This window comes from Atta cephalotes, assembly GCF_000143395.1.
Source record: "Atta cephalotes unplaced genomic scaffold scaffold00012, whole genome shotgun sequence".
NCBI lineage: Eukaryota > Metazoa > Arthropoda > Insecta > Hymenoptera > Formicidae > Atta > Atta cephalotes.
This window is the reverse complement of record NW_012130076.1, coordinates 4175893-4181781: the sequence shown is the minus strand read 5'-3', so window position 1 is coordinate 4181781 and position 5889 is coordinate 4175893. Positions and strand designations below refer to the sequence as shown.

Sequence of the window (5889 nt, the reverse complement as noted above, 5' to 3'; positions counted from 1 at the left end):
GATCTCACTTTCAGGAAGTTAAACTGTACGATATTTACAATATTTGATTATTGTCTATTTGTAAAGTGTTCAGGATGTTGTCAGGGAATAGAATCTTCTCATAAAGAGAACAATTCGGCTCAGAGATATTTATTTAATAACGTAATCTGTTTCGGAATTCGCGTTTTTATACATGCGTTCGATTATGTACTATGGTGATATCTTATAGTTAGACATGTACAAGTTCGTTATGTCTTACAGATCGTAGCATGATACGTTTCATCTTTTTTAGTTCCTCTTCTCTTCTTACACTCAATGAAGGGTGTAAAAAGTTTACGATTACATCATTCAAGATTACATCATTTGATAAATTTCCATTCCTTCCACAAATCTACAATAATATAAATGAGAATTTTTTAAAATTAAACAAAATTTAAATTTTAGCTGTAAGTTCTCTTACTCTATACCTTGGCACTCTCCACCACATATTTTTCTGCCATATACATAATAAATTCTTCGTTTTTTTCATGTAAAAAGAGTTGCATAAATACTTTTGCGAATTCTGTTACCCATTTTATGTTCCATGATTGATTTTTACAAATTACAAATGTTTGACGAATAATCATTTCGGCTAACTGCAAGCAAAATAGAAACAAGATTTTTTTCATATAGTCAAGTACTTCTTGCATGTATATTACGAGATATATTTCAAATAAAAAAACTACCATGGAGAATGAATCTTGTCTATGATGATTTATGTTAAACCATTTGACAGCAAGCATTTGTAGGGCACAGCTAATGTAAAGTATAATTGTTTTTCTTGTTTTCAAGCAGTGCACAAGTTTGCTGAATAACTTCGCCAGCTCTTCCTGAATTAATATGTTGTTTGATTCAATCCACATAAAATTAAAAAAGCCTTCTCATAAGATTAAAAAAATCTGTCTTCTAGTCTATAAGGAACGAAAAGTCCAAAATACATAATGTCACGTCATTCAAGTACATAAATATTAATTACTTATATGCAGGGTTGGATAATAATTAGTTAAAACGTTAAAAGTTAAAAAAAAGTTAAAAAATTAGTAACTTTTTACTTAATTAATTTTAAATGCATTAAATTTTAACTTAACTAAGTTACTTTTAAACGTTAACGTTTTAACTTTTTTTTAAGTTAAATAATTTTTTTATCTCTTTTAAATATCTTAGAAAAATAATAAGATATAATAAGACTAAGGGCATATATTCGTAATTTGTTCATATTTTAAGATCATCTTAAATAATTCCTCAAGATGCTAATACAGCCCTCTGATTGGTTTCTGCAGTTATGCCTTATGCTATAAGCCTTAGTTCGTCTATAACAGGTGTTTTAAGCTTTAAATCATAAGAAACCAATTGACCAATTACAGTCAAATATTCTTCTCGCATTCGATTGTAATTGGTCAATTTCTTATGACTTAAGACTTAAAAAGTAATCACTTCTTAATCTCCTCTATGCTGGCTGTTTTTTTTAAAGTTATATAACTTATATAGTTATATCGTTAGGTGTTATATACTTATATCACAAATGAATAAAAAAATTAAACATTTAATTTACTTAATAATCTATATTATAGTCATTTAATCTCATTTTAAGAAAAATTAGGACATTTTGATAAAAAATAATTTTTTTCAAAATTAACTTTTTTTTAAATTTAAGTTAATTCAATATTGACTTAACTTACGTTAAGTTAATTTTTTATTCCTTCAATTTTTAACTTAACTTTATTGATTTTGTAAATTTTTAACTTTAACTTTATTCTTTAGTTAAAAAAAAACATTAACTTAATTACTCAACCCTGCTTATATGCACGTTTATATATTATATACACATGTTTGTGTATTCGTATCTTATGTATTTCTTTTTTTTGAAATGTTAAGAAACCACTTAAAAATAATAGTATTTATCCTTTTCTTTTTTAATACATAACTTTGGATTCTTTCCAATAATCCGGAAAAAAATTTTATATTTGATTATATAAAATTATATATAATTATATATAATGAATGTTCAGTAAATTTTGACAAAGCGGTCGTGTGTGGATACGGACTAAACTGAGTCGAAAAGTCTTTTATCATTTAAAAATTTTCGCAATAGTTAATGAGATATTAATTACTAAAAATCGATGAATATTGATTTTCAATAATTTTTCACTCAAATATTATCAATTTTTCAGAAAAACAGAGAGATAAAAATTGTTTATTTTCTTCTCATAATCTGAAAATTTTTTTAATACCGTATTTTCTCGTGTTGGTAAAAATAGTTGCTAATATAAATTGGGGTGGGTATTCAAAATAAAGCGTTAAAAACATTTTGGAAAAATTCTTAGAGTTCTATAAGAAGAAAATAAACAATTTCTGTTTCTTTCTGTTTTTTTTGTAAAGTTGATAGTATTGAAAAAAAAAATGATTGAAGACCAATATTTGGCAATTTTTAGTATCTTATACATGCGAGCGCTTTGTCAATACTTACCGGACACTCTGCATATTATTTTATATAATTTTATATAATTATATATAAAATATTATTTTCCGGAAAGAGATATATGTAACACTGAATAACACAATGAATCATTACATCCTTACAAAAAATTTTTTATGCATGAATATGTATAAATATGTATAAATATACATAAATAACATAAACATGTATAATCATATATGAAATATATCCATATACCAGGTGTACAAGTATGAAATGACGATTTTTTCCCCCCCCCAAAAAACACGTTAAATTCGGAAGAATGATAAAAAGAGATTTTTTTCAAAGTATGCTCCATTGCTTACACATTTTTCCCATCTTTCGGGCAATTTGTGGATACCACGCCAGTAAAAATCTTCCCCTTTTGTCGCGAACCATTCATCAAGCCATTTTTTCACATCTTCGTACGAATCAAAGCGCTGCTCAGCAAGTGCGTGACCCATCGACCCAAAAAAGTGGTAATCGGAAGGAATCAAGTCTAGTGAGTAAGCCGCATGGGGTAGAACTTCCCAGCTGCTTCCAACGTGTCTCGAACTGGTTTTTCTGTATATGATGGAGTATTGTCATATATCATGGAGAAAAATGACCTTGTGTTACCTCTTTTGGTATTTGGTCGTTTTTTAAGCAGCGAACGATTCAAATCGATCAATTGTTGTTGATAGCGTTTGGTATTAACCGTTTCACCAGGCTTCAATAGCTCATAATAGACCACACCCTTCTGGTCCCACCAAGCATAGAGCATTGTCTTCCTGCCAAAACGATTCGGTTTTGCGGTCGATGTGGATAGTGCGCCTGGGTCTACCCATGATTTTTTGCGCTTGGGATTCTAAAAAAAAATCCACTTTTCATCTCCAGTAACGATACTATGCAAGAATGACTTTCTTCTGTATCGTTTGAGCAAAATTTCACATATGTTTTGCGCCTCTCCATCTGTCTCTCATTCAATTCATGTGATATCTGCCATCTGCCAACTTTCTGAATCTTTCCCATCTCTCGTAGGCGATTGGAAACAGCTTGTTGACTAACGCTCAATTGCTCTGCGAGTTGTTTTTGTGTTTGTGAATCATCTTCATCCAGCAATACTTGCAATTCCACGTTTTCGTACTTTTTGGGCGGTTTTCCATGTTCCTTGTCTGCAACATCAAAATCTCCAATCTTGAAACCATCGTTCACACGTTTTTTGCGATGGAGCATGTTCACCATAAGCTTCTCCAAGTAATCGATAAGATTTCGTAGCAGTTTTCTTCAAATGAAAACAAAAAATTAATGCTGTCCGCGAATGCTCCTTATTTAGTACAAATTTCGTCATATTAAACACAATATTATGCAACACAATATTATGCAAACACTTTTCAATCAAATTACTTTGCGCGTTTGACATTTGTTGATGATACAATAAAATGGCGTATAATGTTAAATCTTTGTACTTCACACTGCATTGGTGTGCCATCTGTTTCTCAAATCGTCATTTCATACTTGTACTTGGTATATTCATACATTTCTTCTTTCTTTTGCAAAATTATTTTTTAATGTAATAGAAATAATAATAATGTGAAAACATTAAAAATAATTAAAAGGATAATTTTCACACTACTTGTTTTAGAAAAATTCAAGTTTAAAAAGAAATATAAAAAAATTATGTATAATTATACATAAAATTATGCATAGTTGTGTATGAGCAATTTTTTTTACATTTTTCTAAACTTGTTTTTTTTTAAAACGACAATGCAAAAGTTATATTTTTTTAATTATATATTATTTTTATATTTTTTATTATTTTTTCAATTTTCACATTATTATTGTTTCTATTATTTCTATTATATATTAAAAAGTAATTTGACAAAAGAGGGATGTATGAACATATATACCCATACAGCCGATTATTGCGGAAAGCTTTCAGAAACATTTCAACTTTTCACATCTCATATGCAACAATTCTGAAAGAATTCTATAATATATCAAATGAAATGTTTTAACAGAAATGTTTCTAAAATCTATTATATGCAATAAATTGAAAAACATATTTAAACAGAATCATATTTAAACAAAAAATCATCATAATGTTAAAATAGTTCCAAAATATTTATTAAAAATCATTTTTTGATTAATCGCGATTCAGTTTAATGTTATTTTGATGTTATTGTCATAGGCGCCGACTTGCGAAAAATATTGAGGGAGCACCGAGAAATGTTGGTGGGGAGGGAGGAAGGGGATACAACAATATCCTAATATAACTAATTAACAATTAATATAACTAATTACAACAATATAACTAATTAATTAATCAAATTAATTGAGATTTTAATGATTTCAGCGATTTATTTCATTAAAGAGCATCACAAAAAAATGGATAATGTTGTGTAGTTAACATTCATTTCTTCAGAGGACTGTAGTGCACAAAGTATTTTACAGGTATTTGGTTACAGGGAAAATGCTCTCATATTCTTTCTCAAGTTTCTCTCTGGTACATGTATGTGCAAGGACACTAAGGGTTCCTTCTAGGGAACCTGAATATATTCCACCTGAGTGCTTCCCAGATATTATGTTATCCTTGTTGTTTAACAAGAATATGGATGAAAGACAATCCAGCAAATAAGAATGGATTAAAATAAATTAAAATGGATTCAGATTTTCAGAAATATTGATTCACGAATGTTAAAATGAATGCTTTTCAATCCTGAATGCATTTTTATTCATTTATAGGAATTGCATGGAGCATATCTCTATGCCTTTCAATCTAAAAATAATATTAGCTTTTTCTGTGCATTGTGAATATAGTATTCAATTCAAAATTTTGAATAGAAAATGCAGTTTTTCAATCCAATTTAATCCAATTGAATCCAATTAAATCCAAAAAAAAATATTTGCTATTTAAAATACGCATTTGGATAGAAAAAAATTTCAATCCATTTTAATCCATTCTTGTTTATTAGGAAGGATGCCTATGGTTATTGTGACTGTTTAATTGCGAAAAACTTTTGTACATGAATGGCTCATTCTGCTTTAATTGCGAAAAACTTTTGTATATAATAGTTGTGTAACAAACTGCAGTGATTTTTTTAATAGTGATTATGTATAAACGTGTTTATATATAATGCACTGAGAAAAAAGGTTGATTTTAGTATGGACTATCACTAACTGTAAGTAATTAATTCATGTATATTTTTATTGATATAAGGTCTTGATTATTGAAATAATAATTTGTACCTTTATGTTAATAAAAATATACATAAATTAATCACTTATGTTAGTGACAGCCCGTAATATAGACTTTAATTGAATCAACATTTTTTTCTTAGTGTATGATTAATTGATCAAAACAGAGAGAGAGAGAGAGAGAGAGAGAGAGAGAGAGAGAGAGAGAGAGAGAGAGAGAGAGAGACGACGACGACGAC

General features: G+C 28.4%; 1 pseudogene; it reads right to left on the bottom strand.

Moving 5' to 3' along the window:
* Window positions 1–208: 208 nt before the first annotated feature.
* Window positions 209–5889, bottom strand: part of LOC105617206 — an 8952-nt pseudogene continuing 3271 nt past the window's right edge.